At 45.8% G+C, this 26545-nt stretch overlaps 1 protein-coding gene across 2 annotated transcripts in view; it reads right to left on the bottom strand.

The window, feature by feature from the left end:
* Positions 1-22124, bottom strand: part of PLXNB1 (plexin B1) — an 83994-nt gene extending 61870 nt beyond the window's left edge. Inside the window, exon 1 of one of the 2 annotated variants that reach the window (XM_069812116.1) lies at positions 22065-22124. The gene's annotated coding sequence lies outside the window, so the exon portion shown is untranslated. Of the gene's footprint in view, positions 1-309; positions 614-22064 lie in introns of those variants that run through there. The other variant, XM_069812117.1, reaches the window with a different exon arrangement.
* Positions 22125-26545: the final 4421 nt, after the last annotated feature.

Genomic DNA, 26545 nt, shown 5'->3' on the forward strand with positions numbered 1-26545 from the left:
TCACCCCCAGCCTACAAGGAGCGCTTAACTCCCTCCGCGCCGGCGGGCAGCCCTCCACAGAGACCGCAGCCGCAGGGACAGCTTGCTGGCAGGCCCTCCAGCAAAGGGTTACGGCTCCAGGACTGGCCCCATCCTGCTCCCCAGGCCGTCGCTTCCCCACGTTGACAGGCACTGCGCAGGGGTCGGCTGGCCTGCACCATAGCCCTCAGTGTTGTGCCATCGAGCAGGAGGACAGCCAAGGGCAGACCTGCCACTCACCCGCCACAGTTCCTCGCTTTCCCAGGACGTCCGCTGCTCCTGCTGCCCTACCTTTCAGTGTTTTCATCGTCCACCAGCACACAGACGGCAAGCCACGAGAGGAGAGCACTCTCCATCTTCCCCTGCTCCCAGCAAGTCCCAGAGGCTGCCCTCTTAACAGAAAGATATCTTCATCACTGCGCCAAAGCACGTTTTCTTCCTTTTGCTCCGCATGCTGCTGTACAAAAGCCGTGCTGCCTACAAAGCAGACCTCGCTCAGCGCAGAGCATGCGGTCAGCAATCAGCCGGCATGTCAGGAGTTAAGTTAGCACTTCCATTCTCCTGACCTGCACCAACGCTGGCTGAATATCGAGCTATTCTTTGCAGCTTGATAAAGCATGAGAAAGCTGAAGGCCTCACACACTCCTCTTTTCACAGCTTGGCCTGCTGCCCACAAGCTGTCACTCCCTGGCACCCAGGGCAAAGAGAGAGAAGGAGGCCAAGCTGCAGCCAGCTGCAATGAATCACTCGCTCCCCCCGGTCCCCTCCTCCCCAGGGAGCCTGGATCCCTCCTTCCGGCAAGGGGATAATGTCTGCCTGGCTACGCTGGCTTCTTTCACAGAAAAAGCCATCCTTTTGGGGGGGTGGGGGTGACCCTCCTATTGCAAAAGCTGCTGCCACAGAAAAGCGCAAAGCAGCTCCCAGCAAGACTAAAGTACGAGGACTTCTGCTCAGCAGCTGGATGGGAACGGACTGCTGCAAGTGTTCAGCACAAACACCACTTAAAAATCTGATGTTGGCCACTTGTCTAAATTGCAGGAAATTCTGGAGGAAGGCTCAGGCACAGAATCTGATTTGAAGGAGACTGCCTATCCCTTCATGCCCTGCTCATGCAAAATTTATTTTGGGGACTGATTCCCATTGCAGTCCTTTCCTAGCCCCCCTTCTCCCCCTCACTACAACATCCAGCCCTATTACCATGTTTGATCCATGCCCTTCTAACCACCACCACCACTCATCCCCTCATGTTTATTTTGATGGGTTCCATCATGCAAACTGCTTCCCCATGTCACAGTTCATTCTTCATTTTTTAACGCGAAGCAGCAGAGGGAAATACATCCAAATCTCAGGGTCAATTGAATCTGAGACAGAAAACACAGCTGAGAAGGCACAGGAACACCAAGGTCATCGTGTGCCTTCCTTGTGCTATAGGCCCAAGTTTGGAGAGCAAAGCCTTTGCATAGTAAAAATGTCAGCTGTTTGCTTTCTGAGGAAGGGGATATTCATTGATAAAACACAGACAAGCTCAGCCCCTCACCGTCAGCCTAAGCATGAACTAACTAACAGTGGCACATGGGTCCACATGGCACATAGGATACTTCCATCCACTCATTTCTGTCTCCAGCAGGGAAGTTGTTCACTGCACAGTAGGTGGTCCCTGCATGAAGAGTCACATCTCTCTCCCAGTACAGAGAAAGGAGCTGCAAACTGCAGTTTTACTGGGAGAAGGGTTTAACCCCAAGCCTGGCAAAGGCAAAGTCTCACTGCCTCCAAGGAGGGATGAGAGGTTGCCTTCCCAACAGCACATGCTGCCACCTCCAGCACCCCGCTCCTCCACTAGCAAATCTCTAACCTTCCCTATCCCAGTGCCTTATATCCCTAACAGCCATACAATAGTGTCTACACCCCTTTCCTCTGAAAGGCAGCCAATTACGCTACAAGTTACCAGCAGACAGGTATGCTGAGTGTGCTTCAAATTCAGTCAGTGCCAGGGCAGGATTATATACATTTCTCTTACCCCCCCCTGCACTTCTGGGGTGATGAAGGAAGAGTTGCACAGTTCCCACCTCACAGCCAATGCATATTCAAACAGTGAGAAACTCATCAACTTTGGGTCACCCAAGCAATCTACAGAGGGTTTCTTTTATTATTATTGTTGTTTGGGTTTTCAGGGGGGTTGTTTTTGCAAAATCTGGAACAGTACAAAACAAAATGTAAATCATTAAAAGAAACTCTCCCTCTTTTTTTTTAAAAAAAAAAAAACAGAAGTGGGAAGAACCTTCACTATTCCTAAAGCTACTTTCATCACAAACTAAACCGAGTCTTAAAAACACTTTCAGGGACACAGGCTGTCGAGAATAACAGGTAACCACATTCAATGCCATTTTATCACATTGTCAAATGACACACTACATACAGATTTATCCCTTACGATACATTTATAGCACTTTGTAGGGTTTCTCTCACACTCATATATATCTACATCAATAAGTGCCTTCTCCACAACACCTGCAGCTACAAAACTAGTATATTGAAAAGATTATTACACTGAGCATCCATAAGTTAGCAAGCTCTGGAACTCAGGTTACCCCTTCTGCAAATCAAATACAAAACACTTCTTAACTGTACAGACACACACACAGAGTTTTGCTGCGGGAATGCTAGCTCATTCAGCGTCACCCTCCTCTGTCAGAGGGATCTCTAAATGCAAAGCTTAATAGAAATAGTTAATATCCCAAGCATGGCTCTGAGCCATCTGAGCTCTCCATGCAACATAATCAGGTTCATAATGCTCAGAATAGCACTCTGGAGTCCTAGTACAGACTAAGACCTCACTGTATTGAGTGTTGTGTAGATAGTTGTGGTGCCGTTTTCTCTTCTGTAAAATTACTGAGCACCGCATACAGGAACCAACCGTAACCCATATTTTACAGAAGTTAGGACACAGGAGAGCAATGTATACTTTTCAAATGTCTTTTTCTGGCAGCTAAATCAAGTTAGTATTTTCAGACACACTGGGGGGAGGGAGGGAGGGGAACACTGAGGTTACTCTCTCTTCAGAGCAGACAGGCAAAAGCCCAGTTCAGCCAAAGCTCACTGAAGCTCTTTATGTTCCTGTTCAGTGACAGAGGTCACTTGTCGAAGACTGAACCAGATCTGGTACTGGGCTGCCTGCTAAGCATGCTGGCAAAAGGATCTGAGCTATACCCTACTCTGAGCTATACCCTACTCTGCAGTTGTTTGCGTTTCTTGAGGAACACCAAAGGCCTGGAGTCCGTCCCAATGCTGCTTGCACCACCTTTGCTAAAAACATGCCTTTTAGCTCCAAAGTAAAATTTGCCTTAAATTCCTCATACTCTGAAGAAAGGAAGCCTGTACACAGGATCTATGAAAAAGGTAATTGCTTGTGTTTGCCAAAACACTTATTTATGCAAATTCTCATTCTTTTGGCTCAGATTTCAGGATATTTTCCTACCATAAATACAGGTTAGACCCATGTCTGAGCTGATCATCCTGTGATCCTCTTCAGGTTCATGTTGCACTGCGGGTGCTGCAGCCTGCTCACAATTTCCAAGCATCCAGAAGTCACAGCTCTTCAATTCATTGATTTTTAAGAGGCACCAGGTCACATTGTCTGGCCTTCAGCTGATCACAGTTCACAAGCTTTCTGCACATCTCTGGCATAGGAACTGTATGCATTTGAAGTGAATAGACTAGATGCCTTTTGGCAAGATGCCTGAGGCAAAGGCCTCAGGAGAGAAATTCACGATTTCATAGGCCAATACAAATGGACAGGCATCTCCTCATTGCAACTTTTATTCCCTATTTGAGAATAGGCTGAGGGAGCTGGCTATTACAAGGGGGAAAGGAAGAGCTGTAGGGTCCAACACAACTGTAGTGTACTCAAAGAAATATATTACAAGAGGAAACAGAAGTAGACAGGTGAGTACTTAAAGAGGGGAGCCCTCTGCAGAAACAAGGCAAATATCACTGCAGAATAATCTTAATATGGGTTGCTCCTTCAGATCCGCACTAGCCTGAATGCCCTGATGCAGGGACAGAAAACACTATATGATGGGGAGCAGGAGGAGGCTATGTGTGAAGAAGGACATTCTCCTCTCAGCTAAAAAACCCCTGTGGTTTGCAGCACTGTTTTGCCTTTCCTCTGCTATGCTGTTTCCCAGCTGAGAGGAATCCCATCAGCCCATTGCACAGCATCTGATCAGAGCTCATCCTGCCTGCTGCCCCTCACATGAGGCTCCCCAGGGACTCCTCGAAGGGTAAGGGACAGAAGCAAAAGGGGGCACTAAAAATGGGCCTGCCAAGGCTCAGGTGCCAGCATGTTGACCTGAGCTCAAGAGAACAAGTGGGGAGGCAGGAAGAGAAACTTCCACAGAGCTTTCTTAAGCCAGATTTACAGGGATACAGTGAAACAGAGTAGGGTCCTGGTGAGGGGAGATTGAACAAGTTAATAGCTAACCAGCAAGACTGCCATGAAAGACTGCAATCTACAATACATTTTCACAGGGAAACACCAAATGCAAAATTGTCACCTGCAGACCAATTGGGAGCTGCCACTGCCTCTGCTCTTTCTGTACCATTGCAATGCAATCACAACTACAGTACTACCCTTCCCCCCGAAGTCCCTGTTCCTCTAAGAGGAGGTCATACCCAAAACTATCTTTTCTCTTTTTTGTGTGCCATGAGTGATGAGGATCTGAAAGTCTGGGTTTTGGCAACTAAAGTAACTGCTGTGAAAACGTTACTGGAGATTTTTGCCAGAACAGGCAAGAAGAGCCTTCCAACTTCTTGAAAAGGTACTGTGTACAAAGGCAATCTGGTGCAGAGCTGCAGGGACAGCAAAAATGGAAGTCCCACTGCTGTTGTGGACATTCCCAGGGCTGAGGAATGTCAGTGTGGGAAAGAGGATGAAGCCGGCTGCTGCTTTACCTGTAGTCACTCCGGAGACAAGCTGTCAAGACCTACAGAAATTCCAGTGGTCTCATGAAGAGCAGTTTCTAGGAGGAAGATTTTTCATGAGGATATTCTTGACTATTGGCTGAATAACTTCTTTGTTCCAAACTACAGCTAAAAAAAAAAAGCCTTCCTGTTATTGCTTTGCCATTCAAAGCATTGTCATTGTCACCTTTCAGATGTGTAAGCATAAGAGACAGCAGCAGCTGAGCTGTGGTAATTAGGAGGGAGAGATGTGCAGGCCTTGTCTCACATCTTTCTGTTAAGATGCAGTTTATACTTTGGCAGATTTAACAGTCCCCAGTGAAAATAAGCCATCTGCATCTACTCCAGCAGACCATCCTAATTTCTGAATCCTTCAAACAGTTCTTGAAAAATAAGCATTGCCTTCCTGCTTTTTATCAAGCCCAAATGCAGTCACAAAACCATTAATTCTCTTACAGTAATACAGGAACACTGGATCTAGACCTGTTCGCAAGACATCTACTTCAAAGAAAATTTTCCCATTTTATTCAACACCTACTGAGTTCAAAGTTTCACTGCTCTCTGTACTTGCAGCAGGGAAGCTAAGAAGGATGGGTCCAACCTCATTCAATTCTATTCACAAGAACCCTTCTTGAGGAAAGCCAATAACTTTCGGAGAGTCTCTGCAGACTTTGCTCTACCGCTTTGCACACCGAAGAATGGCTGGTTGGTAATCCTCTTTTCACTCAGTGAGCACAGACCCAAAGGTTTTCATCCCTGTGAGCTCAGAAATTTCCATTTCCATTTGAGAGAGACATTTTCCTGGCAGTTCTCAAAAGATGCATTTGTAAAATAGGAAACCTCCTCAAGGAATGCTAAAGCAAAGGAAGAAAGCTGTACGTGGACAGTCTTTCTACCTCAGCCAGGAAAGGAAATTCCTTCTCAGGACTGATGCCCCATAAACACAACCTACTCTGCAACTACCAAATACCTGATCAACACAAAGTGACCGGCTGTTCACCCTACCTTGTACAAACATACAATATTTTCCTAGGTGTTGGTTTCAGATCAGCTGGGCAACAGCCACCAAAATCTCAAAAGAAAGAAAAAAATCCAGAAACACATATTTGTGTGTGTATGCCAGACAAGAAAGGAAAATAAGGGGTGCATGTCAGATGGCTGGGACAAATTACAGAAAGGTGAAGGTATGCTAGTGAACTCACTGCAGGGAAGACACACTCATGTCAGTGATTTTGAAACTTGTAGCCCATAGTTTTTTGTCTTCTGCAAAGGTAGTTAAGAAAGCAAATCCATTGCCATATCTCTATTGGAAAATGTTTAGAAGCCTGCAAACCCAAGAGGTTGAAACTTGCTTCTTTCAAGTGCAAAACATTTAGATGGCCCAAAGCCAAGTCTCAGAAAAAAGCCCTAGTCAGTAGCTCAGGAATGCCAGCTCTTAACACAAACCAAAAGCATACAAACCCTCTGGTCCGGCAATTCATAGTATCATCTCCAACCAAAAACTCACTTAAAATTGCACTCTTAAAACTGCAGCTATCATCCACCTCCTTGATTCTATGCCAGGGAAACCTAACTGAAGTCTCACTTTGACAGTCTGCAAAGTAGTCAGCCGAGTGAGCTATTTTTCTTACCTTGCTTTGGGGAATCCTGCTTAGAACCTCTGTAAAGAGAAACAAGAAGGCTTCATGCCACATCAGGCAGAATCCCTTCCATCACTCCCAGCTCCTTAGCAAAGGCATTCCTGAGATGCACTGTGCCCTAATAAATCAACACAAGCGCTCCAGGTTTCCCCGGCAGCTGGAAGCTGGAATTCTGCAGTGAAGACAAACACCTCCCCAGCTAAAGCAAACACAGCCAGGGAGCCCCTGCTGAGCGCCCACAGCTACTGTCAAAAGAGGGACAGAGAGAGAAGGTGGGGATCATAAGGCATCTGGCTGACAAAAGGCAATCCAACTTAAAGACAGAAGATGGCCATGAGTCTGGCCCTGACCTAGGCATTCCCCTGTTCGGGCATGTGCTTGCCAAAATGTTTTATCAGAGCAAAACCACAAAACTTCATTTTTAGAGCAATGATCATCTTGCCCTTGCCAGGAATGGTAGTTTTGCCTTTAAGAGCATTTATTTTAGCATTTAGGATACTCATGTAAAAGATCCTGCAAAAACACAGAACAAAAATAGCCCAGTCTTAAACTGCTTATAGCTTAACTCTAAAATAAATGAAGACAAAGGAAACACTACTGATCAGTATGAGCAGCAGTCAGCTCAGCAGAACAAGATGACTGCTGTTTCCAAGGGTAAAGGGAGGTGTTTGGTTTTTTTTTTCCTTTTAAACTATATAACAGAAAAGACCTGATGAAAGATTTTAGAAAAGAATTATTAGGTGGGTTGGCATACATTTATGGGCCAACCACCTCTCACACAGAAACCAAACCAGTATTTTTCAAAAGCAGCACAAGGAAACAACAGAGGCTAATGTTACCAGACAAACAGCAGCAACAGTCCAACTTCCAGCACTAACATTTGCTAGATTGCATACAAAAAAACCTAGATGGGCTGCTTCAATAGCTCATTTTCAGTTGCACTTGGCCAGTAAGGGAAGGGAGTAGCCAAGGCAGGGCTGAATCAGTGACAGTAAAAGAAAAGAAAGAGTCGATTGCCTCTTACATGAATGCCTTTACAACAGGCACAAACCCATCAATACCTTAAAAATAAATCTCATTTACTAAAACAAAGGCATCTTCCTCAGACGCACCCTGAGAGCTGGAGTAAATACCCAGATTTCAACATCTCCCACTCCCCATGTTTATGCTCTCCCACAGGGAGTTTCCAGGGAGAGCCTTCCGTGCACGGATAGGAAGTAGTGCAGGATAAGCACCAACAAATCCCACTTATGTCAGACCTAATCTGTACTGCAAACCCAAGTCTTCAGCTTCCACACCATCATTTGGAGCCTTCACTTTGAGACCACTGTAAGGCATATTTTCCTTCCCACTCCCTTGAAGAACCGCCAGATCCCAGTCTGTAAGCAAATACTGCCTTTAAGGGAAATCCTGGTCTACCAACACATGGTTAATTGAGACACACACATGCCAGGCAGCTAACAGTGCACAGCAATGGTGAAAAGCCAGCAGACCCATCAGTAGGTGAGTGCCAGGAGCGCCCCCCCCCCCCCAGATCACCCACGCCCCCACCCCACACCCAGTAAACAAAGTCAGTGCTGCATGAGATTCAGCCTGCAGAGCTGTGTGCTCTTTGGGAGGAAGGACCCTGAGTGGCAGCAGGGCAGTTAGAAGCCCTGGGTCTCAAGAAGGGAATCACAAATGAATGTAGTTGGGTGAAGGACTTGTACATATGTATATGTTGAGAGAGACAGACACAAAGGAGGGTGGGGGAGGGAAAGAAACAGCAAGTCTTGTTTCCAGGCCTTGTGCTTATTTTGACCTTTCAGTTAAAGGTTCTCCGAAAAGGCACTGTTCAGCCCCAAGCCTGATTAGACATCTTGGGAAAAACAGAGCACAAAGCATCACACATGAATGAGCACAGAGCCATAATACGATCTTGATATTCCCACCCATCCATATGGCCAAAAAAAGCGAAGTTCTTCAGTGCAAACATTGGCAGCAGCAATATGAAACTAATGTGTTAATTAGCAGACTTCGCAATCCAGCACAGGAGAGAGATTGCTGATGTTGGCTATTATATAGTCAATCAGAAGCCAAACAGAACAAGTACGACATTAGTTAACCCATTCAGAACAAAGTTAATAATTTGCTAATTGCAGGTTTCTGGAATGAGCTGATCAAGGTCTGTTTTCCAAACCTCTTTTCTCAGGAATATCTTAAAATGTATTTGGTATGGCAAGCTCTCTATCACTTGCAACTCTTTATTAACATTCAGTCTCAACTTAGATGTTTAGCCTAAATTCAGGAAAGCCCACTGCCTTTCTTTACACAACATCAGACTAAGTGAGCTCAATGATTTGTCTGGTCTTATAAAACTGTAAATTAGTTTTCAGCCTGTAAACAATCACAAGTTATTCTGAAACAATCATAGGCTAAACTACAACATTCATCATTTACTTCTTGTATAGGATTTTCACACTGAATGCAAGAGAAGATTAATGAAAGTAACTGAAATTACTTAAATGCAGTTGGAATTTAACACTGTTCCTCAGTGTACATGGGTTTACACACCGACTGCTTAATAAAACTCTACTTTCCTAGAAAGTTTAATCAGTAAAATAAGTACCATAAGACAGGTAGATCAAAAGATCAGCGTAATGGTGACAGAAATAGTGACAAATATAAAGAAGATTTCATTCTCAGGAGACATCTGAAGTACAAACCTCGGGTTAACACTCCCATCATGAACAAGATTCTTTATACCCAGGATGTACCACTTACATTGCATAAAACATTTAGACATAAACAAAGTTTGGGAGGAAAAAAAACAGGGTTGAGGAACACAACTGCATCAGTCTTGGGGTTATTTCTAAAGCACAGAAAAACAAAAATCAATTGCAGCAGGACTAGTCAGAGTCACATAATTTAAGGTAAGACCGCTCTGACTTCCTGCCTAACACAGGCACCATTCCATTTTATCCACTCACACCTCCACAAAACCCATTAAGTGGTTCTGTGAAATGTAGTGGTTTATGGCATCTAGACTAGAGGCCTTTGGAGGTCAAAATATAAGTTCACTACTCTCCCAGTGGTTTGCTCCAATGGCTCCATCATTCTTTCTGGCAGCAAGGCCAGTCTAATTTCTTACTTGTTTGCCTTCTGCCTTGAGCCATTAATTCCACCTCCACTGGATTAAAGAGCAGCTTCTCAATTATGCACATGCTTTAACCAAGTTACCTCTCAATAGCTTTTTTTGGCAATCAACAGATCAGTCCTGTCAGTCTCTCATCACAAGGCACCTTCCTGAGTGCTTGAACAACTTATAACTTTTTTTTTTTTTAAACAGCAATTTGATTGTCATCCCCCCCACCTCCTCCCCTTTCTTCAGGGTCACTGCTTTGGTGAAGCACACAATTGGTGAATGATCAGCATCTCTAGAACACAGAAGTCTATACTTGCCTGTATCAGATGGATGTTTTTTCACTAGACCCATTTTACAGCGTAATGGTGGAGCTACAGAAGTCATAGACTGCAAAGATTATATCAGTTAGCTAACAGTCAATTATCTGAGTACTGAGTGTAAGGAGCTCGTATCTTTCTTAGTCACCATTTAATCATTTCTCCAAAAGCTCCAAGGAAAACTTCACTACCTGATCCCCATTCTGCCAGAGATTTACATACTATTCAGGATCTTCAAGCACGAAAATCCCAACAGACCTGTCATTTCCAGCCATGGTTTTGAATCTGCCCTCAGCATTGCCTGCTTCTCTGCTGAATCAACATTAGCAGTGGCTTTAGATTTATTTCCAGAATACTGATGAACTACTGAACAGCACAGAGTACAGTACTGATGCTTGCTGAAGATACCTACTAGGGATACCACTTTCCAACATGTCCCCCATAACCCATGATTTCAGATGCATCAGCCTTTTTTTTTTTTAATTAAATAATTGAGGTATGCTGTTGATGTTGGCACAGATCAATTATTCATACTATTGTACGGCTCCAAGTCAAACATCCTAAGAAACACATTACATGAACATAGTCATCTGCTGCCATGTACTCACGTGTTTCTTTCCAGCTGCTCTTTCTTACTAGTAATACAACCGAACCCTTCAGAGATACATTTCCTCTGAAGTATACATATAAGCCAATAACTGCCCATCTCAAATACCCCCAAAGACTTTAGTTATCCAAGATCACTGCACAAAAAGCATTAATCCCTTGTAGGTGTTAACCAGGCACTCCATATCACAAGGACTAGTATCTCCTACTAAAGAGGCCTATTGAACTTCCACCTCCAACCAGCATTTCCATTTAGTGACATTTCTCATTTTGTGTTATATGTCAAATGAACATCTAGGTTCACAAAGAGTACAAGGCAGGAGTACAAGTACATGCTCTGTATGCAGGCAGGAACACAGGTCAAGGTTTGGGTGCAAGTCAGTGTGATAGCAGGAAGGGCTCTGCCCATTATACCACTTAGAAAAAAATAATTCCAAGGCAAGAGTGTAGAATGAGACATGTGGCTTTTATCAGTCCTTGCCTTGGTATTTTCAAACCAAGAAACTTACTTGCCATTGTGAACCTCGCAGCCCAGCTACCCAGGAACACTAATACCTGGCTGTCTATCAGGGATGCTGTCCTCTTGGATGAGATCCTCAACATAGCTCCAAGTAGCAGGAACACACAGCCTATGGAAAACTGGTGGCAGGGAAGGCTACCCATCAGTTTTAACAGCAGAAAGACTACTCATATTTATGCACAATTGCTCAAGTGAACTGCGTGCCCGCTTTTGTTGATCTGCTCTCAGCAATCTGTTCTTTCAGCAGGAACACCAGGAAGAAGCCACACTGGGACTGGGCAAGGGAAAAAAGCACCCTGCGGACATAGTGAATGGGACAGAAAATTCCCCTACAAATTAGACTCATAGAATGGTTTGGGTTGGAAGGGACCTTAAAGATCATCTAGTCCCAACCCCCTGCCATGGGCAGGGACACCTTCCACTAGACCAGGTTGCTCAAAGCCCCATCCAACCTGGCCTTGGACACTTCCAGGGATGGGTCATCCACAACCTCTATGGGCAACCTGTTTTGGTGTCTCACCACCCTCACAGTATAGAATTTCTTCCTAATGTCTAATCTAAATCTACCCTCTTTCAGTTTAAAGCCACTACCCCTTGTCCTATCACTACATGCCCTTGTAAAAAGTCCCTCTCCAGCTTTCTTGTAGGCCCCCTTTAGGGACTGGAAGGCTGCTAGAAGGTCTCCCTGGAGCCTTCTCTTCTCCAGGTTGAACAACCCCAACTCTCTCAGCCTGTCTTCATGGGAGAGGTGCTCCAGCCCTCTGATCATCTTCGTGGCCCTCCTCTGGACTTGCTCCAACAGTTCTATGTCCTTCTTATGTTGGGAACCCCAGAGCTGAATACAGTACTCCAGGTGGGGTCTCACCAGAGCAGAGTAGAGGGTGAGAATCACCTCCCCCAACCTGCTGGCAACACTTCTTTTGGTGCAGCCCAGGATATGATTGGCTTTCTGGGCTGCAAACACAAATTGCCTGCTCATGTTGAGCTTCTCATCAGCCAACACCCCTGAGTCCTTCTCCTCCAGGCTGCTCTCAATCCAGTCATCGCCCAGCCTGTATTTGTGTTTGGGATTGCCCTGACCCACATGCAGGACCTTGCACTTGGCCTTGTTGAACTTCATGAGGTTTGCACAGGCCCACTTCTCAAGCCTGTCAAGGTCCCTCTGGATGGCATCCCTTCCCTCCAGCATGTTGACCGCACCACACAGCTTGGTGTCGTCAGCAACCTTGCTGAGGGTGCACTCAGTCCCACTGTCCGTGTCGCTGACAAAGGTGTTAAACAGTGCCGGTCCCAATACTGACCCCTGAGGAAGGCCACTGCTCTCCACTTGGACATCGAGCTGTTGGCCGCAACTGTTTGAGTGTGACCATCCAGCCAATTCTTAAGTTTATTCGCAGTGATGCTCTGCATTGACTTTTCTAGCAGCTTTTTTGGACACCTTCATACATCAAAGCCCAAGCCGCACCACAGTAGTCATTTTGACTAAATCTACTTTAGAAATTGATTAGACCATTGTTTTTTTCATAGCTTAGAGATAAAGTGACCTTTCCATCCCACAAAAAACAAGGGGAATTAACACATGTAAACAGAGTCTTCATTTTAAAGGAAGTGTTTCACTCTCTTGGAAGGGAAGTCTTGTAATACTTTTTTTTTTTCTTGCAGCTCTCAAAAGATCAATTCTCCTTCATCTACTTGAGCTTTTCACCTTTCTGTCCAAAACAGGCTAAAGGGACAAGACTTCTCAGAGCATATACAGAAGAGCAGCCTGAAGACAAACACAAGACAGATCTTCCTATACATCACCGAGTGGTAAAGAAATCAGTACCAATTTGTAGACTAACAGTTCTATTTCAGTCAAGTGAAACAGCATCAGAGGACAGTTCCCAGTAGAGATAACAGTTTCACAAACACAAAAAGTTTAAGGCTTTCTCTATACAGAAAAGAGGGTTTTGAGATGTATTCTTCATTACAGAGTGGAATAACAAGGATGCTTCATGTGTTTATATTGGTTGAAACCATTTCCCTTGTGAATCACTGCATGCATATGATTTCTACCTGCTTAAAATAAACACATTGCATTTTGGGCACAGTTCCATCATTAGGACCTTGTGTCTTCTGGTACTTCCTACATGGTGCACTTGGGGATGCAGATTACAATCCTAGAGCTGAAGAGCCAGGTATCATTTGTATTTTGATGGTCCAACAGTCTCTGGCAGCCTGCAGAGAAGACTAATTGTCACTGCAGCACCCGTTAGGATTACACTATGCGGGCAGCACTGGGAGGAAGGTAAACAGATGCATAGCCCAATGGCTTTCAAATATTCAGGAGGCAATACAGGCAAAGGAAAAGGATGAAACCTCAGAACAGCAAGTTCAGGTCATTCCCTAACACTTTTGCTCAGTACAGCAGCATCCTGGGACTAGGCATGCTGCTGCTAACCACCTGTGCCAGACACAAACGCAAACCTTTGATCAGCAACAGAACATCAAACTGCAAAACTACTTCATCAGAAATGTTCAATTTTCTTGGGGCTGTGAGCGGAACCCCAGCGTACAAGTTCCTCCCAGCAGGACGCTCATCACTGTCATCATCTGGAAAGTAAACCACTATTTAGATGTATTTGTCTGTAACTGAGTTTGGCATTCATAGATCCACTGCGAGAGCTATTGCTATAGCAGGTCTGTAATGGTGGGATGCTGTAGATATATTTGAATGGTTGGCTCCAAATAACATGAGTCTGCAATACGGCCATCAGCTTGCCTACTCTTTACAACCTTTATTCACAGACTTCAACAAACAGAGCTCTCCACAGTGTTGTGAAGCCTAGTTATGCATTGTGGAACAGTGGCCAGTATCAATATGGGTCATTAAGGAAGGCTTCATGATGCTACCACCCTGTATATACAGGCCTCGGTACTGCAATGAAACAGAACAATTATTTGCAAGACCATTGATGGCAAGCAGGCCTTCTGTGTTTTGTGGACAGAAAATGCATTTACAAGGTTCAAGTATCCAGAACACAGCACTGTTACTACAAAACACAGGAACAGTTTTAAAATAAAACAAGCGAGAAAGCATGACTGTCAGAACTACCCCAGAAGCCTTTAGATTTGTGGCACTCTGTTGAGCTTGTTACTGAGGCCACTGACACAGGCTTTCACTTCCCCTGCAGATCAGCTCAGTGTTGAGAAGGAAGGGGCCATGGTGACTTGGGCACTATGAGGACAGAGACTTGACTGTCCCAAGCCCAGAAAAAGCAAAACAGGCTAAATGGCTCTTTCATCTGTTCCTGTGCAGCTGCTCATATGGCCACGCTGCCAGCACACACAGCCCCTATTCCCTATCTCTGCTGCTGTGGAGAGTAACCTTGCAGGTAGCTGCCCTCTCAGTAATGCAGAGAACAGGAACAGCATTTGTAAGGCAGCTGCTCTACCTTGCCGCTCCTTTTTCTTTAGCTCTACATCATCTCAACAGTGCTGGGCACAGAGCACAACCAGACACTCCAGCACTGGGACTCCAACTGCCTGTTACTATGGCCAAGGAGCTCGGCATACTGAGTCACTCGGGGATGGCAGTGCCGCAGGGACTGCTCTGCCTTCTTGCCAATTCAAATTTTGCCTATGTTGCCAAGACAACAAGCTGGTAGCAGGCACCCAGGGCCATTTTGTAATTACACATGCACCTCTGTAGGCTGTCACACACCTGGAGAACATTTTCTGGTTACAGATCCCCATAAGACAGGAAAAATCTAGATCAAGGAAACAAAGAAAGAGTAAGAGAGTCAGTGCTACCCGTTACAGTGATAGCAGTCCCCCAGAAGGCATAGTCGTGCAAGGGAACCACACCTCTTCATTGTAGCCATGAGAAAGCTGCACTGACATGCAGCAAAAAGCTCTTATGATCTTTGCCTTAAACCTCTCTCAACAGTTGCAGGTTGACATGAAATGCAATCCAAAATACGTTTCAGCTAAGCTAAGGATCAGAATATAAATTCACGAATGCCTTAGTCTCCCCAGGTCCTTCAATATTTCTGCAGTCTCATTTCAGCAATTTCTCTCAAAATACTAAACTAGCTAAAAAGAGTTGGCAAATAAACCGAGCCCCTGGTTGCTACTTCTCTATTTTCCACAGTGGCACACGTAGCTCCCATGCAATTAATTCAGCTGCACACCTGTTTTACCATTCTCTTGGGCAGAATCATTCAGTAATGGACTGCAATCTGTATGCAAGAAGTTGAGCAGTATGCAAATAGAGATCAAAACATTGATGGCAGAGGGATTCAGAATTCCAGGAACTGCTTTTGCACTACAGCTCTCCAGCACATATATTTTTTGCTTACGCTAAAGGCAGGAGACAACATAGAACAGGTGAGAAGAGCTCATGACTCTAGTGTATGGAAGAGAGCAGACAGATGATCCAAGAAGAGTTACCGAAATGCTCTCACATATGATAATTTACTATTAGGTAATTCACTAACAGAATTGCTCTCTCCAGCATTTAAGGTTAGTCTGATGCAAAAAATCTTGGGATCAAAGCTGAAAGTGCTAAACAGAGAGTTGCTTCAGGGCTGTTAACTCCATGCTGTCTAAAACCCTACACCAACTTCAGTGATGGCATTATTTCTGACAAAGGCTGGTCTGGCAGGTACAGGAGCATCTCTGAAGCCCCAGTTCCTGTGCTTTAAATTCTTGTTGTCTGAAGGACTTCCAGCTGAGCACAGAGCACTTGCAGGGCACTGTCAGGAGCGTATTTTCAAGCCTTTGCTTGGCCAGCTGTTCACAGAAATTGGCAGTTCTTTATGGAGGTTAGAGAGCCTAGAAACTCACTGTACCACACAGGAGGATGGGGCATGGCCACTTGTAAGCAACAGAGAGATTTCAAGAGCGCACATTTTCCAGGAGTCAGGACCAGAGAGGGGAAACAGGCTGTGCTCCAGTTGTTAGGGTAACTCCATACAAAGAATAGGGAGGTCACCTAACCAAAACGTGAAATGGTGCAGCATAGGAGAGCTAAAGGAACAGAGACTGAAACAAAAATAATTTTGAAATAGGCCTACATGGGCAGAAACATTAAGCTGAAAACCCTACTTCTATGTAGTAATTTTCAGAATTATTATAATAGGGTAAGATGTCAAATATACCCATTCTATTTCTAGAATGACATGCAATTTAGTCAGAAAGCTAGTTTCATCAGCACAGACAAATGCTTGAATACAATCAACTTTCCCCACCTGCACAGTCCCAGGCACAGCTACTCTCCTGCCACAGCAGAGCTGCAGGGAAGGGTAGGACACAAGAAAGACCACATTCTCCTTGTGATAACTTAAGCAGCAGTATGAATCCCATCATTGCAACTCAGTTGACAAGCTATACTACATTATGCTGAGACAAACTGACACATGTTTTTTCACTGAAACCCAGAAGCTCCAAAGGCAGCACTACCTTTACATTCAGAATTAAGGAAAAGTGCAAAAGAGAATGAGAAAGGTGATGACTTGAAATTCTCTGCACCTGCAGATACAGAGCTTGTTAGCAACAGCAATCCATTTAGTTAATACCTTACAGCTGTGTATCCCGATGGCTCACCCCAGATTCCAGGAGGGTATTTTGGAGCAAGCAGTCACACCATTCCTAGATTCCAGCCCCCAGTAGAGAACCAGCCTAGCTAAACCACCACCAGGAGCAAAGATCAATCCACCTACAGCCCCCGCACCACAGGGACACAAAAGACTTTCCACATGAGATAGAATGGGAACAGATACAAGTAGCAAGATAAAATTACAACTTTCAGATACTTCAAGAAGGGAAACAAATTATAATTTCCTAAAAGGAAGTAGCTATGAAGTTGCAGGAATTTTGAGCAGCAGCAGCAGTGGTGCAGAGCAGAGGCTGGGGAAACTCAACCCACCAGTTCCACACTGTTCTGTAGTTAAACTTCAAAGCCAAAAGCAATGCGAAATCTCACACATTTTCCAGGCACAGGAGGAGTGTTCCTCACAGTACTTGCAGTGTTTATACTGCAAGCAAGTAACTGAAATTCACATGCCATTAAAATCTGGCATCTGGGAATTTCCTTAGGATCTACATCATTTGAAGATTCACCTCACATTTTGGTCAACATCTAAAATCTTCCTATCAAATCATGCTAACATGAAGTTCTTTTCTATTTCATTTCCCCTCCCCTTTTCTTTTTGGGGAATGGCAGGCAGGATTTGAAAGTGAAATTCTAACATTAAATTCAGGATATTAGGAATCATTTAAAAATTGATTCAGTAAAAAAAAAAACAAACCCAAAACAAACCTCAAATCCACCTGAACTGACACCATTTGTTTCTTTTTTTCCCCATAAGCATTGGGAGGCAGTACACTTACTTCTAGTTAATGAAAAGGAGACCTAAATTGCTTCTCGCAACCTCAAAATAGCTCAGATGTCTTAATTTTTTTTAGCCAAGTGGTAACTATTAGCAGTGAAAACAAGTCCTCCGCGTTTATTACTTAAGCAGTTGGGGAGAAAAAGCAGAGCCTTAAAGAGATCACACCAAAGCACTGTGGTTCTTCCATTAGTCAAGGCTGCATGTCGGTACAGGTCGAAACATCCTGCTTCATGTTTTCGCAGCTTAGCAAGTCTGAGCTCCAGCGACTATAACCCAGGCCAGTTTATTAAGCAGGGGCACATCTCAGTTATCACTATAGCAAACCATAGCATGAAGGCTGGCCCTATACAATTCTAGAGAACTACACAGTTAGCACAAATCCCCCCAAGTGGTTTTTAGAGAGTTCCTAGGGTCAGCGTGCCAAGGGGAAAGGTCTTTTGGCTTTCACCACAGTGCTGGAGTGAAGACTGTGCAACACATGAGATTACTGTTTCCCAATTGAATTAAGCATCTACTCTGCCTCCTGGAACAACGGTATCATGTCACGAGACTGTGCACATGCTCCTAATGTCTCAAATGCTTGTCCCTGAAAAACACATGCAAGAATTCTCTAAGAATTGTCTTCCGTCACCGAGACCAAAGCAGACAACGCTCAAATAACGATCAATATGAATCTTCTCTAAAGACATCATCACAACCATTAGGTCATCAAAGACGCCTCCAATAATAGGACAAGGAAAATGATACCAGCACAATGAAAGACCAGCTGGCACATTCCCATAAAGGCAAAAACAGCCCTCCCATGGTTCTGATGAACAGCAGAAGATGAATCCTTTCAGATACAGTAATCCTGCAATCAGATACTCACAAGAACCACAAATAAATGCGAATTAAATCCAGGGCTTTAACAGGTTATGGGGAATGCAAAGGAGAGTCAGTAGAATGCATCAGCTTTCCAGCACTCAGAGCACAAAGATGTTTCACTGAAGATCCAGGTGAGCAAAAAGGGCACCAGTCCAACCCCTGCTTCCTGAAACCAGCTCGTATCTAGAGGGCTAATTCTTACAGGAAAGCAGGCAGGCTCATGCCTCCTCTGACTGCTACCACCCTGCACAGCCTGCAAGTTGGGATGAATCAAAGTCCTATCATCTTCCTCCAGGATGCCCTTATGCAAGATTGGGAGGGTTCAGCTCAGAACTTGGCCACAACAGCCAATTTGAAGTTTCAGGGGAAAAAGCCCAACAGCTACAAACAAACAAAAAAAGAACAGATGGAGAGGCTGCCAGAGAGGAGGAGAAACTGAAGTCCTTGTGAGTTTGCTCCGAGAGGCAGCAGGAAGGACTGAGACAGAGAGGAAGATGACAGAAGAGAAATAACGTGAATCTGACCGATTCAGAGGTAGAGCTTTTACTACAAAAAATACCAAGCATTTGCGGGAAGCAGCTGCTTAACCTTCTTCCAAACTTCCCCTCGTCTGTTTTTCTCCCTCCTCAGGTGACACTAAAGCATAAAGCATTTCTTCTACTGAAAAAGATACCATGACTCCTTGTACCCTGGCTAAATGAACCACTCCAGAAAGCAAATAACAACAGTGGAAGACAGCAAGTGCAACTACTTTTGTTTTCCTGTTGGACAGTACTGGATAGCATCCCACACCGCCCCCCCCCCTTCCCCCCCCCCCCCGCGACAACCTGGGTGGGTGCTTTTTCCTTCAGAGCACACCCAACATACAACTGGCACGGCTTATTTGGCAAGGAGTCTCTCTCCAGGCACACGGGGCCACCTTCAACAGCAACAGATACTTTCCAGACTCGTTCAGTCCTTGCAGTCTCTGATGGTGCTGCCAGGAAAGCTCAAGTGTGCCAGCGGCAGCAACACTCGCAGAAACAACCCTGCTTTACACAAAGACTGGCACCGAAGCGAGGGGAATGGCTCAGTGCACTCCTTACAACCTCTGTCAACTATTCCCTCTGCCCTTATATGGGAACATCCCATGGCCCTGCTGGGAATATGGTGCTGTTGGAGGACATGAAAGGTAAGGCAATACCTGAGCTGTCAGCACATGAGGACAGAATTTTTCTTTTCTGAAAAGCAAGCAGAGTCTAGGAGCCCAAACTCTTTACAGCACTTATGTGGGAGAAAGCAGAGATTAAGTGTCAACTGCTGACAGTCCGTGCCCACCTTTCTCAAGAGAGTTATGCTGGTAATTTTAATCTTATTAAATATTGTTAATCGTATTACTAACCTAACTCTTTTCACATGTTGGAAGAAATTTAAAGAGAAAATTCCATATATGACTATGCTATGTAAAATGCTTTCTAGCCAAATGTCAATTCAGGGCAAGTCCCTGGCTTGCAGATTCCAGTTCTGCTACACACAGGTGTGGATGAACATCGAAATAGTCCGCTCAGCACCAGATTACCAACAAGTCACCTTCCCTGCCAAATTCTTCTCTGTCCATAAATTGCTTGCTTTCTTCTCCTGAGATTCTGCTAGACATTCCTGGCCTCTCAAAGTGACCCTATTAGAACCTATGCAATTCTACAGCCAGTTTGTAACAAACACCTCAGTCAAGGGGAAACACCAATTTCTCCAACAGAATGCAAAATCACGTAGCACAATAGTTCAGTGCATCAGCTTCCTCCTGAATCAGAGCAAATGCCTCTGTCACTGGCTTAGCTCCCAACGTCACACACACATCATTAATGCAATGCTCATCGATTTCTGCATTTAATACACAAGGCATAACAGGACTCCTGTGACCTCCGTTCAAAAAGTGAGACCAGAAATAAGCAGACCATGTTCAGCACTCCACCTTACACAGAATTACACAGAATAAGGCACTTGTTTAGTAAAATACTGACCCACCATTTTACAATACTCAGGATTGTAGCCCCTTTCTTTGTAACTACTGCAGCAGTCCAGATATTCTCTCAGGACTACTCCTGTTCCAGACTGCTGCCCTGAGATAAAGCAGCAGTCATAGAAAGTTTAGATTTGAGAAAAGAAAGTTCTCAAATTGCACTAATGTAACAGAAAACACACCTGCTTAGGGGGCCCAAACACTTGCTGCAAACTGTTCAAAAGGAATGCGTTCAAGGTGGAAAATGAGATCTCCAGAACAACGGGACTTAACCACTCAGTTTCAGTACAGACAGTAAAATCAGTGCTGAGGGGGAAAAGGTGAACACATGGCCTTCCAGAAGTTAAAGCTATTGTATTTATCAGAAATCCGCCTTGTAACATTTTTCTGCTGTTGCTTGAAAAAAGTGTTGAACAGATTGAAAAAGGCAGACAAGTTAGCCTCCCCCAAATTAATCATTTAAATGCATTTGTAAGTTAGCAAAACAGATTTAATTATTAAGCAACTCTGCTTTTTGTAGAAGGCAGTTATTGCTGCCTCTGAGGTTGAAGTTTTAGGAACACGATGATACTGACTTGTAATGCTGCTTTTCTTTTAGTTTTTCTTTTTGTTTGTTTGTTTTAAACTCTGCCTGGCTTCAGCCATTACTTACGGCCACACCATTCACTACCAGCCCTCTAAGCCCCGGTACAGGACTACTCCCTGAAGACACTCAAGTCACTTGTCAATCCTTTTGCTGATTAAAAAGTTATCTTGAGCTCCTCAAATAACACAGCCCCTGAGTAACTTCTGGCTCTTCCCTGCATCAGAAAGTTCTCAGCATCCTTTGAAAACAACATCTGCATCAAACCTGAACACCGTACTCCAACACCAGCCCCACAACCAGACAACACAGGTGAAAACTCTTTCACAATCCCCTCTTTGAGCATCACCGAAAACTCGCGTGTCGTTTTTTTTTTAGCCACCTTTCGTACTAGCTATTTACCCCAACGTGCCTACTCGCTGCCACTTCCAAAAGCTTTCCTAGCGCTGTTGTCTTCCAGAACACAGTCCCCCCGGTACTGACTTTTCCCGGGGGCACAGCTACACCGGTACACTCCCAGGCGCGGGGCGGGGACCGGGGCAGCCCTTCCAGCACGGCCTACGGCCGTGCTGGAAGGGCTGCCCCGTTCCTCGCCCCGCCACCGGCCCGGTGCCACCCCGCCGCTCCGCTCCAAGCGCTGCCGAGGTCGCCGGTCCCACTAACCCCTTCTTCCCCGCCCAGCTCCAAGCCCGCTTCACCGCCGCTCACCCCCGCTACCGAACCCCGCCGCCCGCGGGGGCGGCTCGGGGTATACGTGTGTGGTGTGTGTGGTGTGGTGTGTGTGTGTGTGTGTGGGGAGGGGGGTTACCCTGCCCACCGGAGCCCCCCCACCCTCCCGGGAAGCCCCGCCGGGCCGCGGCCCGGCCCCGCCGCTCTCTGAGGGGCCGCGCCCATCCCCCTACGCGGAGACAAAGCGCGGCCCCCGGGCGGCACCTGCCGCCGGCCGCTGACCCCCGGCAACGCGCCACCAAGCGCCCTACCCGGAGCCGGGAGCGGCGGCGGCGATCCCGATCCCGTACCCGTCCCCGACCGCGGACCCAACGTCCCCGCCGCCCCTCACCTGCCGCGGTGGGCCGGGCCGCTCCGCTCCGCTCCGCTCGCCGTCGCTGAGGAGCGCTGCCCGCACCGAGCCGCGGAGCGACGGCCCCGGCCCCGCCCCCGCCGCGCCGCGCGACCGTCCCGCCCCGCGGGGCCACCCGCCTCCTCGCCGCCACGCCCCCCCCAACCCGCTCCTCCAATAGCAGGCGGCCGCGCCTTGGGGGCCGCCCCAGCCCCGCCGGGTCCTAGCGGAGGCCGTCAGCCCCGCCCCCTGCCCCGCCCCACGCTCGCGGCCAGCGGCGAGACCCCATTGGCTGCCGCCGGCGGGGCGTGGCCCGCGGCCCCCTCAGCGCCGCGGCCGCCTCCCCTCAGCAGCGGCCCGGTACCGCGCTCGGGCCGGCGGCCGCCGCCGCGGGACCCGGTGCCGGTCCCTGCCTTTGCTCCCCCAAAGGGGCGTCGGCTGGAGCGCTCTGACGGACAAAGGGCTTCTGTGGCCTCGAGACGACGAGCCTCCGCCTTTCACGAGTCACCCCGCAGCGGTTGCCGTGCGAGGCCTGGGGGAGGACCCGGCTGTGGCAGATGTTCTGGATGCTACCGCCAAAAAACCGCCGCGGCGGGGAAAACTGCTGTTCCGGAGGTGTTTGCAGCCCCTGTGTTGAGAGCTGGACTTAAAACTATGTACTCTGGAAGAAATCACAGCATTTCTCTTCTCTCTGTATTTCATAGCAACGTAACGTTGGTGTTTGGTGCGACAAAGCCTTCGCGCTTGCTGTCTTCAGCCAAGAGGTGTGAGCGAGCAGGAATCTACAGCGATGAAGAATGCACGGTGCACAGGGAGCAAAATCTGATAGCAAAACCAGTTTCTACTTACTTAGGAATCGTCCTGTACAAACACAGCATCGGGTGGCTGAGATACAGGACAGGTCCCATTTGCAGAGTATGTGGGAACCGGGACATGAGGAAGATTCAAGAATGTGACAAAAGCATAGTTTCGTGGTTTAACCTGAGCCAGTAACTAAGCACCACGCAGCTGCTCGCTCACTTCCCCCCCCTCAGACGGGATGGGGGAGAGAATCAAAAAAAAAAAAAAGTAAAACTTGTGGGTTGAGATAAAGACAGTTTAATAAGACAGAAAGGAAGAAAATAATAATAATGATAATAATCATAGTAGTACTAATAACAATGATAATAATAAAGTGACAGTAATAATAATAATAGAATTGGAATATACAAAACAAGTGGTGCACAATGCAATTGCTCACCACTTGCCAACTGATGTCCAGTTAGTTCCCAAGCAGCGATTTCCCCCTGCCCCCGGGCCAACTCCCCCCAGTTTATATACTGGGCATGATGTCACATGGTATGGAATATCCCTCTGGCCAGTCTGGGTCAGCTGTCCTGGCTGTGTCCCCTCCCAACTTCTTGTGCCCCTCCAGCCTTCTTGCTGGCTGGGCATGAGAAGCTGAACAATCCTTGACTTAGTTGTTACTAAGTAGTGTTTATACTAAAAACATCAGTGCGTTATCAACATTATTCTCATACTAAATCCAAAACATAACACTATACCAGCTACTAGAAAGAAAATTAACTCTATCGCAGCTGAAACAGGGACACAGAGTTATCTCTGGTTACAAAACAGTGAGGAACATACCATTCCGGCTGAAAGTCGATGGAGATAAAAGCATCATAAAGCAGAAGTGCCTGAAGTGATATGTGTAATATAAACTGACTGCTGGTTTTGTGATTTTTAATCCTGTGAAGCTGGAAGCTCCAGTCACGAGAAGAGCAGAGGCTGGTGCTCTGTATGAGAAACAGAGGAGTTTCTTCCCCCTGAGAACTGACTGCATAAAATCCTCTCTCTGAATTAGGGGTAAGTTCTGTCAGTAACAGCTCTACAGACTGACAGAATTAATGCTCCCATTTTTCTTGCTCACACTGTAACTTCTGTGTTCCCCAGATGTGCTGGACTCTGTTGTGTCGTTGATCAGCAAATGTACAGTTAGTCTAACAACTGACTTGCTGTACATGCAGTGACCAACTATATTTACTGAATACAATTACATGGCCCCATAGCCATTTGCCTGCTGAGCTGACTGCCAGATGTTTGGAAATCCCAGACACAAGATGAAGTTATGCCTTTACCACCCAGCTGCAAATTCTGTGTGGAAAAAGAGGAGGTATCTGAGGACATGCAAAAGTGATACAGTAGCTGTAGGTTAAAGCAAACTCTGAGGAAGAGGAGACAGGCACTGGCCTGGGTTGTGCAAAGTACAGAATTCACTGTATGCCAGGGGTGCCCATCACTTTTCATTTTGGCTAGATGAAGTTACAGGATCTCTGCTCAAGACACAAAGCTGCTCCGAAAGTCTGAATCAGACTTCCCTCCCACGTGCATTTCTGACATTCAGAGGAACATAGTTGGTACAAGTCCCATGTCTAGAAGTATCATTAAACTTTTACTCTTTGTTACAATTCATCAGCCTCTCACACTCCCACTCCCAGCCCAAAAAGCAACTACTTTATGAAGGAAAAACTATGTCTGAAAGTCTAGAGATGCTGAACAGTCCTCAGGATCTGGCAGCACGATCAGAGTCCCCCAAAGGAAGGATTATTTCGGAGGCAGCTGCCAGCTGCCTCTCTGGACCTTTGCTCCTTGGCACTTCATTATGCTGAGGAGTCCTTGGGGCCCACTCTACAGAGAGCCCATGAGGAGTCTCATGAGGAGATGACCCCTTACTTGCTCCTCTTCCCACACAGACAAAACCATCCTACTACCACATCCTACCCACTAAATTGCTCTTCAGGTTAGAACTTCCTGAACAGAATATTACCATCTCACTAATCAGAGACGTTTTAACTGCACTCAAATTGCTTCCACCAAAATCCAGTTTTGGTGACTAAGAGAGTTAAATACAATTTTTCTTTGCTCCAACCCATTCCTGACTCAAAACACTAATCGCCTTTGTGCCTTTCCTCCAGAGCCAGTCCCAACCTGCAGGGCCTTCCGTCCGGTAAAAAACACCTGCAAGCTTCACTTAAAAACCAGCAAAAAGCCCCATGAGAGCACATTGGAAAAGAGCAGCTTTTCCTTCTGTCCCACGGCAGGGCTGGCACAGGGAGCTGGCTGCAGGGTCTGCCCCAGGAGCAGGGCAGGAAGAGCTTCTGTGCACTTGAAGGATATTACAGTGCCGCCCTCCTATCCCCCTTACTGTACTTACAGCCCTCCAGAGTGACAAGGATATTGTAAAACCACCGTGGGATTACATATTCCCTCTTCAGGGAGAAGTTTTGATTGGTCTGCACAAAAATCTTTTGCAGTTCTTAAAAATAAACTAGAGAAAAAGGTAGTTCTCAAACATTACACAGCTGAAAAAAGCATCACACAAAGAATGAACATATTGAGGAAAAAATTTAAACAGTTTTTGATTTCCATTTGTTCAGAAGCTTTTTTTTAAATATGTTTAAATCCATAAAGGATCCTCCTCTATAAAAGCCCTTGTTCATGTCTGGTTCTAAGCAGGTTAGCTAAGTTTCTTATGTAACTATTATGATAATCACAAGGCTAGCAGCTGCTTATGCTCCTTTTGATTTTCTTCTTACACTTCCTTCCCTCCAAGTAGGGGATGAGACGGGTTAGGAAAGTCACGAGGGATATCTGAATACTGTCTATAGCTTCTGGGAATACACTGCATTTAGAGCAGTAATTCAGGGACCAACAGAAGGTTGACTACATCTACCCTACTTCAAAATCTGGCTCTGTTCCTTTTAAGTTTTCAGTTTGTCAGAACATTTAGAAACAGCATTAAGGTGTTCATTACCCTCAATTGAGCAGCTACAGTTTTGCTAGCAGCAGTCTATTGGTGTTTAGGGATCTGCTTTTGAATGTGCCTTGCAGGCTGTGCAGCCTGAACTGTGCCCAAAGCATTTATGCATGGCATGTGCAATGTCACCATGAACACATTTTCCAACGTCACAGGCGAGGGCTCCAGCCACAGAGATTGTCACAATCACATCCACGAAGAGCAAGAACTAGATGTATTTGATGAAGTAGATTACATGCACCAAACTCATACAGAGGGTTGGGTGATCAGCTCACTGAACCAACACAAATTATGTGGGGGTTTTTTTGTGGTTTTTTTTTTTTTTTTTAAACAAGTCTTGAAGCACAGGGAAGTTCCTGAAAGTATATGATATGCCAGTATTTAAATAGAATAATCTTTAGTGGGCCAGCTTGCTTCAGGCAAACTCACAGAAAGGCCAGTGTAGGCTGCAGCCATTTAAAGGCTTAGTGTGCAAGTTCTATTAAAAACAGCCTTTAAAAAAACCTCCTTGCATAGTATTTCAAAATTGGTCGAGAAGTCACCTTACAAATTAGATTCTCAAAAATAATTATTAAGGCAATACTTTTAGGGTCATACTTTATTACAGCTGTGCATACATGCACTCTCCCTCTCTCCTGGTGCCTAACACCACGTGGGCCATAGTAAACGGAGCTATTATTTT

Source organism: Haliaeetus albicilla, chromosome 24 (genome assembly GCF_947461875.1).
Source record: "Haliaeetus albicilla chromosome 24, bHalAlb1.1, whole genome shotgun sequence".
Taxonomy (NCBI): Eukaryota; Metazoa; Chordata; class Aves; order Accipitriformes; family Accipitridae; genus Haliaeetus; species Haliaeetus albicilla.